Source organism: Stylophora pistillata, chromosome 4 (assembly GCF_964205215.1).
Source record: "Stylophora pistillata chromosome 4, jaStyPist1.2, whole genome shotgun sequence".
NCBI classification, from domain to species: Eukaryota; Metazoa; Cnidaria; class Anthozoa; order Scleractinia; family Pocilloporidae; genus Stylophora; species Stylophora pistillata.
The window spans coordinates 28,504,605-28,517,361 of record NC_142522.1 but is presented as its reverse complement, the minus strand read 5'-3'; the positions used below and the strand labels follow the sequence as shown (position 1 = coordinate 28,517,361).

At 40.3% G+C, this 12,757-nt stretch overlaps 1 pseudogene across 1 annotated transcript; it reads left to right on the top strand.

Moving 5' to 3' along the window:
• Window positions 1-4,981: 4,981 nt before the first annotated feature.
• On the top strand, window positions 4,982-9,489 carry LOC111328898 (uncharacterized; annotated as a pseudogene). Its single transcript, XR_016000771.1, has 2 exons — window positions 4,982-6,067; window positions 6,889-9,489. The product of XR_016000771.1 is annotated as an uncharacterized LOC111328898 (transcript).
• The last annotated feature ends 3,268 nt before the right edge of the window (window positions 9,490-12,757 follow it).

The following is a 12,757-nucleotide window of genomic DNA, read 5'->3' as shown; positions in this document are numbered from 1 at the left end:
ATTTTAAGGACATAATGAGAACATACCCAGGTTGAGAGTCAGTTAAGAGGGGGGCTTTGGGATTTTCGGTTTTGCGGTTTTGACTGCTTTTTGGATCGGTTTTTCGGTTTTTGGCCAAAAAGGTTCGGTTTTCCGGTTTTGATATTCAGAGCAGTTTGCGGATTTTACTTGTTTTTGCATTCGGTTTTCGGTTTTCACGAAAACTCTGATGCGGTTTCGGTTTTTCCCTTTTGACCCCTTTAAAGGTGAAAGTGTAGCGGTTTTGTCAGGTTTGCGTGCGGGTTTCGGTTTTGCTCCCTTTTTTCGTCGGTTTTTCGGTTTTGGAGGTTTTTTTCTCCGGTTCTGCGGTTTCCCAGAGGCCCCAATGCCCCCCTCAGTTAAGAAAGTCTTTATTTTGTGGGAATTAAAAATACTGAGGTAAGAGAAATATAAAACATGACAATTAAGTCTAATACGAAAGGAAATTTTTTTAACATTAATAATTCGGTTTTCACCTCGCATGATGCACTGAAACAAAACTAAGTTTGTAGTCGAACTTAATTTATTCGTCTATTAAAATACCATACCAGACCATACCACTCAACTTTAAGAACACGTCAAGAACGTTTTCAGGCTCAAATCGCAAAAGAATATAAGAAGGTTCAGCTTCAGCCCCAAAGTAAGACGTTCTTATCAAAAGAAGAGTGTATGGCACTCAACAGCGCGATTTTTCGCTTCCGTTGCTCATATGAAGTGCCGATTGACTTCGCTATTTCTTAGAAAGATACTACTCCGCCTGACTAGGAAGTAATAGCCAGTTGATGAAACATACTTCAGCACAGTGGAATATTTCTTTCAGATACCCTTAAAATGCGAAGTTTCGGCTTAAAAAAGAACACCGAAAGATGCGTGACGTCTACTCTGGAGTGTGACAATACTATGACTTGACACACAATTTTGTAATATGAAGAAACATTTGTTTATTACTCGGGCTTCGGAAAGTCCGAGTCTAAAAATGCAAGCCGTTTTGGTCGACAAAAGGGGGGTCATGGTCCCAAGCGTTCCATGCGTAAACCGCGGAAACTGGGGATGAGAGTGCGACAACTTGTGTTATCGTGAGCTCGCTCTACATAAACAACGTAATTTACAGAATGCTGTGTTTTGTGAAGACCGCTTTGCAAAGATTCCTGTCTTATAAGCTCATCCCACATGCAAACGCACACGCCATTCGTGGCAGGCCCACGCTAAATGATATCGAGTGTTTTCGGAATGGGCCGGCCCGCAAACTTCATTGCTTGAAAGCTAGCCAAATGTGGAAAGTTCATACTAGTTCTCACGAGATAAAAAATGAGCCATATGTGAATTTAAACTACGAAAACACTGGCAATACTGTGACGGCCTATTTAACAGCAAACTATGATGCTGAGACGAACATCTCGCTGAAAAAATCAAGAATGTTCGTGAACAGCAGCGAATTGGATAAGGATACTGACAGAAGCAACTTAAATAGTAAGGTTAAATATATAAACTTAGCTCGTCCGTTAAATATCCTTTTTCTGTTGCTGGTTTTTAGGGTTCAATACTTGTAAAGTACGATTTGGTATTTCGTACAGAATCACTATTTATACGTATATGTGAACGATCCTTCGCAGTAAAGCACTATTTGAGCAATAGTGAAAATCAGACCTGAAAAAAATTTCAGGCCTGTACGGGATTCGAACCACTGACCTCTGCGATACTAGTGCAGCGCTCTACCAATTGAGCTAACAAGCCAACTGGGAGCAGGCCATCAAATTAATTCGACATAAACCCGTAGATGATATGCGAAGGATCGTTCACATATACGTCTCATAACCGCAGTTCATACATATGTTTCATATGTTTGTTGTTGTTTGATTTATCATCTACGGGTTTATGTCGAATTAATTTGATGGCCTGCTCCCAGTTGGCTTGTTAGCTCAATTGGTAGAGCGCTGCACTAGTATCGCAGAGGTCAGTGGTTCGAATCCCGTACAGGCCTGAAATTTTTTCAGGTCTGATTTTCATTATTGCTCAAATAGTGCTTTACTGCGAAGGATCGTTCACATATACGTCTCATAACCGCAGTTCATACATATGTTTTATATGTTTGTTGTTGTTTGATTTATCATCTACGGGTTTATGTCGAATTAATTTGATGGCCTGCTCCCAGTTGGCTTGTTAGCTCAATTGGTAGAGCGCTGCACTAGTATCGCAGAGGTCAGTGGTTCGAATCCCGTACAGGCCTGAAATTTTTTTCAGGTCTGATTTTCACTATTGCTCAAATAGTGCTTTACTGCGAAGGATCGTTCACATATACGTCTCATAACCGCAGTTCATACATATGTTTCATATGTTTGTTGTTGTTAGAATCACCATTAACAAGTAGTTCATGTCATAATTGTACTCGTGTTTGATGTGAATGCCATGGCTGTGAAAGAAGCCCGAGTGAACGCTCCTCGAGCGTCTAGTTGCTTTAATGCGATAATGGGGTAAAAATGCACATAAAAGCGAGGAAAAAGTAAATTTAAACGCCCAGGAGGACCAAAATATTTGTTCAGTAATATGAACCCTTGCCGACTCTGCGATTTCTTCAAACTAATTATTCAACAAAGAGGATGGAGATCGCATTTTAAAGAAGGTGCAATATAATGTTCAGCAGTGATCTGGCAATGATATACTCGAGTGCAGCCGTCAGGCAGCCTCAAGCTAGGTGGAATCTCATAAGCTACCAAAAGCGAATGCTTGTGGGTCTTACCACCAACTCTTAACGTAATTGATTTCACGCTGTGAAAGTAACGCCCTCCCACGTCTCTAAGCGACATGATAACTTGAGTCTTTTATCTGACAGATATTTTAAGACCTTAATAAGATTTCAGTGAATCTATTTTCTTAATTGCTTAAGTAGACATTCCTTACATATCCATTTCTTTATAAATGGATGAGTTCAAGAGACATGATGTGTTTGTGTTCGTAACTGAGTAACAAAGTGATTTGAAACACGGTTCTGGTAAGAATCAAGATTCGTTTCACGAATCCTTGGGTTTCACCCACGTGACCAATACCTTAGCAACGGTTAATATCCGCCATCTTGGTGTCCCTCGAGCGTAAACAAACCGTATCTAACGAAGAGTTCATGTGAGAAAGAAGGGATGGTTTTATGCATTATTGTTGGCTGTTCGAGCAAAAGTGGAAAGCATAAAGACTAAGGATTTTTTCGTGTAATAATTTAATAATTTTATTATCTCTATAGCGCAAAATTTATTATCATTATATGATCTAATGCGCTATACCTAAGATCGTCACAAATCAAGGGGAAGAACAGGAGGAACTAGAAGTTGTTGTATGGTTCGAGGCTTGCGGCTGTTGTAGATCCTCGATTTTTTGGTGGAGCTTTTCTTTGAGCTTCTCAGCCGATGAGAAATCGATGTCTTTAGCCCTCGCATACGGCACTTCATTGACCTATGTCGGCAAAATCCATGAGCATTTTACCTGAGTGCAAGTAAGCTTGGGGTGTCACGAAAACTCACACCCCGAAAACTCAGACCTCAGACCTCAGACCCCGAAAACTCAGACTCCTCGAAAATTCAAGAGATAAACTCGACTCATGATCACTCCTGGTAATCCCGCGTGTATTTTGACCTTTTGGGTCTTGATCCAACTGAAGCAGCAAAAGCAAGGCCGCAAGTTGCACGTTTCGCAAAATCGTCCGATGGTTGAGTATTAAAACATTTTAGAGTGACACAAGACTTCATTTAGCTTAGATTTACCTCCATTTTTCCCGTTAATTTTGAACTTTTCATTCACAGTTAACGGGATCAAATGCGCTTGCTCCAACATCAAAGTATTAAAATGTGGCGTGATTTTGACGAGCCGAAAGGGACGTTTGTTTACCTTTTTGTACTTCGTTGCACAGATCCTTGTTGTCGCTCTGTTAAAATTCTTAAATATTTCGCGATAATAATGGATACAAACAGAGACTCGGCCCACCAGTCCCAAAACGAAGACAGTTTTGCGACCCTTGGGCTAGAGTTCTTAAATGAGGCAGAAAGAGTAAAACAACGCGAAAGAAGACTCGGCATCAGCGCCGTCACGATTCGCTTCACTGAAGAATCACTCTTGATATTGTTATCCGTCTTTCGCGTCGGATTTGTTGCATTGTTCCACGGTTATATTATAAAAAAAATTGGTTCATGCTTTATGCTATGCACTATCGAATTACGAAGCACTTCGAAAGCCTGGAGAACACTTCGAGGGACCTGAGTTTTCGGTGTCTGAGTTTTCGTGACACCCAGCGAGCTTGCCATGAATTCTAGTAGTTGCCTCAAACGTAAATAAAACACTTGCGATATGTGAGCATGACTCAGCCAGTCCAGCTTTGCATCCCAAGCAATGGGCTGACAAAATAGTCCCATCGTTTTCGGAAATGACCCAAATGTTCACTAAAGGATCATTCATATGCTGTGAATGCCAAACTCGTGCTCTCACAACATACTTGCCGGCGATTACTTTGCCTACAACCATAGTTAGGTTACAAATCCCGACACCACTTGATTAAACGCCTCTAGACTCTTGAACACCTTGAACTGCTTCTTGGTGTAGAAGCTGGTCTCAAGAACGAGGTAACTCAGCAAGTCCGACGCTTCCACAGGAGGCAAGCATTTTGGACTGAACTTCTCGGCTGGTATGCTTGCAGGGTCAACCCCAATGACCGAGATCTTTTGCAAACATCTTTCCTTCCAACTCTCTAAGCTTTCGGCCTACTCAGAGAGCACTGGGATACCTTAAGATGAATGCCGGATACTTTTATCGCTTTTTGCTGTCTGGATATTCATGTAGTTGGCGAAATAATATGGCGATAAGAGAGAGGGCTTCACTATAGAAATCGACTGATTATTCATAAATTTGACACCCGAGGGACACCAACATGGCGGACACTAACTTCAGCAAAGCTTGTGACGTCACCTGAAACCCAACCATAGGCTCTCTGTTTTTGCAAGGCTGATACCGACAGGGTACTTCGGATAGCAAGCGTTATACTGAGTTGAAGATTCGTTTCCTACTATGGATGATGTTTGAATAACGCGCACAATATAACTAAAAAAGGGCAGTTTGTAACATTTTTTCAGCCAATAAGCGCATAATAGCATGTAAGGCATGTGAAATGTGCCCGTTGACTCCTTTCGAGAAAGAAAAAGCTGCTACTATTCTGAGGTAAGTATATCGTTTCTCGAATGCGGGCAAACAACAAATGATGGCCCAGACAAAAACCTTAGGAAAAAATACCCGGGACAATTTCAGTGAATTTTTAGAAAAGATGCAGGAAAAAAAAAACGAGGAAGTACATAAATTCTTATTAAGTGTGATTGGAACGGAGGGAACTGAGGCGAAACAGAGAGGGGCCGATTCACAACAAAATCTTGCAACGAAACTCGAAGACGCTCTCCGGAAGAGTGATGTCGTTGCGGTCTGGCGACTCATAGCTGATGTAGAGGAAAGCGAAATTACGACAACAGCGAAAGATACTACAGAAGCAAGAAAAGAAATCAAGACACTTGCTGCCTTACAGGTTGCGAAAAGAGTGAAAAGGAAAGAAGATGAGGGACTGTTTACGATCCTTAGGGGCTTGTAGAGCTTGATTCTCCCTTTTCATTACAATGATAAAGGCAAAGAGACGGAAACGGGAGGCGAAAATGTCCAGGAGAAAGCTTGGATCAACATTCTGACCAACTCTTTGTACATCAGTCTCGAATGGCTACGCAAACAGTCATCGGCTGAGAATGAAACGGAGACCACCGATATCATTAGGGCTGCCCTACAAGATGACTACCTCTTGGAAAAAATTTCTTTAAAAGAAACGTCACCACGACCGGGATGAGTATAGGAAGAGAGCAATGGAATGTGAGGAATTTTCCACTGACATCGTAGAGCAAATAAGTGCCTCTGATTCAGGAAAACTTCATAAAATTATGGAAATTAAGGGAGTCGGCTCCTTGCTGAATAGAAATCACAATAATTGCAATGAGAGTCTGAGTCTTCTCAAGATGGCCGCTGATAAACAACGCAAAAGGTGAGAACTGTACATGTAAGCTTTAAAGCAGGATTTAGTAGCGTCCTTCCTTTATCTTCGGTTGAGGTTAGATGTAAGATGATAAGAGCCTTTGTTTTCATTTTGAGAAATGTTAATCTGTCACGAATTCATAGAAATTTGACCGTCAGGCCAACATAGCTTGAAAACAGGCGCGCTCGTTGTGTGCGATAAAAATTGAGTTTCCAATGAAAATTTAATTTCTAAAGTACATGTCAGCTCCAAATATCATAAAGGCCAAAGCATAATCTCCATCATCTTAGAATTTAAGCTTTATATATCGGCTTGGATTGTTGAAATCGATAGTATCCGTCACGTTAGCCAAGTTGAAATTTTGCCAAGTCCGAAAGTTTTGACTATCATACAATTTAACATGAGAATGACCGGGACTGAGTACATTTTCAACGAGAATGATCCCTTTCCAACATAACTTTCTATGCTTAGGAAGCAACATGTAAACACTGGCGCAGGTATAGATGCGCTATAATCAGACATTCTAGTCTTCTAGGATAAAGACTAATAAACCGTATGTCCCGTCTTTTTGCACCAATTAATTAGTTAATTTCCTTCGTTTCCTTCGATTATGTTAGCTGCTTGATGCAGTCCGGGTAAAAGTCCCCCGAAAGTGTTGTTAAGGCGCATTTGATCATATTCATATTGCGCCTAATAAGTAATAAACTATTATTATTATTTTTGTTATTACTATTATTGCCTGGATTATACGAGTGCTCTACGAAAAGTGTCAGTGTTTAAGTGATGTGCAGATATTTGCATTCACGAATAATGGTTCCCTCTATTCCCAGTTTGCAACGAGCCCCAAATGTCAGCTCATTCTCGACGAGGTCATTTACCGTGAGTGGCCCCCCATGTGGCAGGATACAGGGCCGACCCTGAAGGCCCTACGGACGGTTCTTCTTTCGCTATATTTTCAGCATATTTTTTGCTGTTTTCGTCTACTCCACTATGCACCTCATACTGAGAGGCTGTTACTGCTGTAAGTTAGATGAAAAAGGGAGATGCTGGAAATTTAGGGAGCTTTTGGAGCCTCTCTACTCCAAGTTCATCAATCAAACCGTGTCCTACTTTATTTTTTCTCATCTTGGTCTTCTGGTCCACATTTATAACTAGATTTGACGAAAATAGGACAGGCTTGATATCTGGTGAGTCATTTTGTTTACTGATGCACGAGTGATGACTTCTGACAGCCTATAAATGTGTCTCTTCCCCTACACCTCTTACCCATATGTTGTTTAGATCATTCTAAACAACATATGGCAATCTGCGGTCTTTTCTTATATTTAGGCAACACGGAAAGCAGCAAAACTCTTGAACAAAAGTTTATCTTTCAAAGCGGCACTCTTAATCCCACAGGTATCAACGAACGTTTTTCATTCCACTAAACAATTCGTGTTTTTCTCGTCGCCATGTTCCCACCAATGGCGTAGCTCCGCTTTCTGCATTTAAACCCACATACAACCCATAATTCCTCCATTCACTCTGACGAAGGGCTAACGCTCGAAACGTCAGCTTTTTTACCCGTTACGGTGGCAAATTTACAATTTCAACTTGGTTGATATAACCAAATTCTAGGTTACTGTTCAGTGGGTATGTGTTCCTGTACAAGTTTCAGTTATGTCAGTTCCAATACAAGATTGGATAAATTAAGTATGTCAAGAAATTATTGAATTGATTTGCTCGATTGCATTCACAGAATTGCGCGTTATGTATTTTGTTCAAGGCCTTTTGTTTCAAGAAGCCATAGAGGTCTACAGGCAAGGTCCTTCAATTTACTTTTCAAAATGGTGGAACGTTGTAGACGCATCGATCGTTTTAACATTCCTGCTGGCCTATATAATTTCGTTTGGTGCGTGGGAATTCTATGGAGAGTGGAAACCAAGAGAGGCTGCGTTTATCGTAGCTGATTCCATTTACGCCACGGCCGCTATATTGGCTTACTTCCACTTAGCACACATCGATCCCACAAGTCAATTCAGTGTTGGGTCCTTTGCAGCTGTCTCTTTAGAAAATGATCAAGGATTTTCTCAAGTTTCTTGCTATTTTTTCTTCACACCCTCCAAGTGGAGAGTTTGTTGTTTTCTTTCCTTCAAAAAACTTTCGCTGTACGTGGAATGAAACGGAACGTTTACAAACAGTAACCGTCAACTGAAAAACGGTTGTTACTAACTTTTCAGAACAACTCTATTTGCATGCAAGTCTGTCTCCTATTCTGTGAAAATAGAACTTGAAATAACTTTCAAAGGCACACTTTCATCACATTGGAACAAATTCAGTCACGTCACGCATCTGAGGAATTCAACTTGGTAATATTCTAAAGAGATACCCCCAGTTTTCAAATATTGTATGAAAAAGACCGCGCGCTGGCGAGAATATTTGATGATTTGAAAACCTTTTCCAGTTTTAGATCTTATGACTGTATTGTAAAATACTAATTTTCAACCGTAAGGAAAATTAAAGTTTGTGTTTGGTGTCAACAGAGATCAAGAGCCTCACATGTTAGTTTCTGGGCAGCAGTTACAATGATATGGACTGATAGATCACAAACAGAATAGGAATCAGATATTTGCTGTAAAGTTGTTAGCCATTTTCTTTTACCAAATATTCTCTTATACCTTGTAAGAATATCATAGCACGATAGAATGATATCAGATTTTTTCCGTCGCTAAATTTTCGGTATTTTACTAACTGGGGAAATTACTTCCCAAACTGCAAGTAATTACAAAGTTTTATCACAATATTTTTAAAATTCTAAAATAAATAGAATTTATTCACCGGCCGGGAGGTTCGTACTTGGAAAAACAGCACCCGAGGTGTTGGATACCACGGCTAAGGGCGGTACTCAAGAGAGAGGCACAGATTTTCTCAATACGGACCGATCGAGGCTGGTGAATAACATTTTAATTTGTTTTATTTGGCTTAACGAAGTGAGACTCAACACCCACCGGAGACCAACCACTGAGAGCGGACAGGATGGGATAATACTGGCCGCTGTTAGAACCAATCAGATCGCAGGATTGCCTTATTGTGAAAATCATTCTATTTTATAGAGCCTCCAGTCAAAGATTTAGCAACTAAGGCAAACGATGGCATAGGCTGAAACAAGCAATGGTTATTCATACAGATGAATAAAGGCTGATAGTTTCAAAAGAAACTGTTTGGGGCTGCTTCGGTGGGAGTAACGAAATAATTTGGATATATCAACAAAGTTTAAGTGGTAAATTGGCCACCACAACGATTCCAAAAGTTGACGTTTCGAGCGTTAGCCCATCGTCGGAGCGAATAGAGGAATTGTGGGTTGTGTGTGCTTTTAAAGGTAGAGAATGGAGCTACGTTATTGGTGGGAACATGGCAACGAGAAAAACAACAATAAATTAGTGGAATGAAAAGCGTTCGTTGATCCCTGTGGGATTTAGACTGCCGGTTTGAAAGATGAGCTTTTGTTCAAGATTTTTACGGCTTTCCGTGTCACCTAAGTGCAAGGAAAGACCGCAGATTGCCATATGTTGCTTAGAATGACTAGGTAAATTAAAATGTCTAGCGACTGGTTTCGATGTGTCCTTGTCATTCCTTTCCACGTCTCGAAGGTGTTCTCGGAATCGGTCACCTAGTCTTCTGCCTGTTTCGCCGATGTATATCTTTTTGCAATAACTGCAAGTTATGCAATAGATTACATTAGCGGAGGTGCACGTGAAGTGATCGGTGATCTAAATGGATCGTTTAGGTCCCGATATTTTATCAGTGTTGTGAATGAAAGGACACGTTTTGCATCGTGCACGAGCGCATTTAAAAGTGCCTGATTGGTCATTAGTCTGAAAAGAAGTTCTGACCAAAAAATTGCCTATGTTTTTGTCGCGTTTGAATGAAATGAGCGGAGGCTGCGAAAAGATAGTGCTTGTCTCTGAATCATTTTGAAGTAATTTAAAGTTTTTAAGAATGATGGATTTAACTGAGTGGTTGTGAGGGTGAAACGTGAGAGTGAATGGATTGCGGTCGGAATCTTCCTTATGCGACGTTTGTAGTGCTGAATGTCGATCAATAAGTTGGGCGCGGTGGTAACCCGCTTGAACTACAGAAACAGGGTAACCACGTTTATCGAAAAACTGGCACATTGACTCTGATTTGTGGTGGAAATCAGAGTCATCACTGCATAAACGACGAAGTCTTAGAAACTGAGAAAAAGGAATAGAGTTCTAAACCTGAGATGGATGCGAAGACGAATATAACAAGTAATTATGCGAGTCTGTAGGTTTGTAATACACACTAGTGCATAAACCGTTACCTTCATTTGAAACTTTGATGTCTAAAAAGGATAAAGAATTGTCAGAAATTTCCCAGGTATATTTCAGAGCCGGGTGAAAAGAATTGACTGCGGTTATGAATTGAGTGAGCTCCTCTCGAGCTCTGGTAGAGGAGGTAGCGCCGATACAGTCGTCGATGTAGCGACCGTAGAGTTCAGGTTTGGACCCGTTGTATTGGCTGAAAAATTGATGTTCGACAAAACCTACAAAAGGATTGGCATAGCCAGGTCCCATTTTGGTGCCCATGGCTACGCCATTGGTTTGTTTGAAGAAGTTGTTTCCGAATGAAAAACAATTGATTGTGAGCACTAGTTCGGCTAAGCGTAGTAGTGTTTCAGATTTAGGTTCCTTATCAGTACGTTGATCAAAAAAATGTTTAAGGGCCAGAAGGCCTTCGCCATTAGGAATGACAGTGTAAAGAGACGTATAAGTAATATCCATGGTGAAAAGAAGTTTGTTTTGGCCAAGGAAATTAAAGAGAACACCTTAGAGACGTGGAAAGGAATGACAAGGACACATCGAAACCAGTCGCTAGACATTTTAATTTACTTAATCATTCTAAGCAACATATGGCAATCTGCGGTCTTTCCTTACACTTAGGTACCACGGAAAGCCGTAAACATCTTGAACAAAAGCTCATCTTTCAAACCGGCAGTCTAAATCCCAAAGGGATCAACGAACGCTTTTCATTCCACTAATTTATTCTTGTTTTTCTCGTTGCCATGTTCCCACCAATAACGTAGCTCCGTTCTCTACCATTAAAAGCACACACAACGCACAATTCCTCTATACGCTCCGACGATGGGCTAACGCTCGAAACGTCAGCTTTTGGAATCGTTACGGGGGGCAATTTACCACTTAAACTTTGTTGATATATCCAAATTATTTCGTTATTCATACAGGCTTGTCAAAACCATTTAGACAGCTGGTGATAGCTTCAAAGATATCGTTCCCAGCACTTACAGAATAACTTAAACTGCGTGAAAGGCGAACTCATCCAAAAATTTAGCGTTTTTGTTTCGATTTTGGTCTCCCTCAAAAACATCGAAAAATGAACAAAATAAAATGAGATAAAAAAGTTAATGTATTTGCAAATACGTTCATTCCAATCATTTGTATTTTAGTTATACTCCTTTTGGTTGAGCAACGCTCAGTATCAGGATACACTTTGTGTCCCTTGACATTTTTTCTCTTAAAGAGCTTATTTGAGAAGGACTAAGAAGGAGCGATCCGATTATTAACAAACAGTTCTTAATTTCTGGAATTAGTTAACCATGTAAGGGTAAATTGCAATTGCTGGCCACAAAGCCAGAGAAAGTAGATGATATTGAAACACAAATAAATTTTATTAGATTCAACTAAATTCAACTTTGAGTGCTGACTTGAGTTATTACTTTCAAGACAAAACTCATTATAACATAACCAAAGTAAAGCGCGCGCTCTGATTGGTCAATTTAGCGTCCCCCATATGCCCATGGGTGTACGCTGCTGACGTGAGCAAATGCAAAGACTATTTTTCCGCGCGCGCTTGTTTTTTCTGGTCACGTAAGATTTGTTAAATAAAAGGGAACTCTTTAGCTACAATGTATCAATGTTATGTTATAAAACAAATGGTAAACACCACAGCGTACACTATTGAGTTATGGATGCACTTGAGAGGTTTGCTAAGTACTCAAGAAGCTAGAGTCGCTCTCTTACGCTTCTCTCTTCTCTCTCTTACGCGACTCTTACGCTTCTTTCGTGCTTAGCAACCTCCCGCGTGCATCCATAACTCAATAGTGTACGCTGTGATGTTTACCATTTGTTAAATATATTCCGTCCAGAACGGTGAGCCTGTGAGTTCTTACTCTTCTTACTCCCAAAACCCCTAACTCTTTATTTTGTTTTCTTTGTTGTTGTTGTTGTTGTTGTTTTTTTTTCTGTTCTTCTTCTCAGCACTCCATGATGAACCAAAGGTCGTGTGGGACATTACTCTCTAAGAACAACAAGATGTTTACTAATTAACTCCTTGATATTTTTTACTTTCTAAATCAAGGGAGCTGAATTAATTACCATGTACGAGTCCCTTCAAAAGATTTCGTCCTGATAAAGGTCCTAGTGCCGCTTTATTTTCCCTTTTAGAAATATCAGTGTTCCGTGTTCTTGACCGTGTGAGAGTTTCTCGTGACGAGATTAAATAAGCTGTCTATATTTACTTAAAAGGAATAGAGGTTCCGACCCCAATCATTCGTGCAATGCAATAATCAGTAACAGGGGTTAAATAGGGACCTTACTTAAGTGGTCAGGACGGCAGTGTTAAGGAAGACGTCCATCAAAAAATGAATTTCTATTTTTAATGAGAATTTCGAAAATGGCT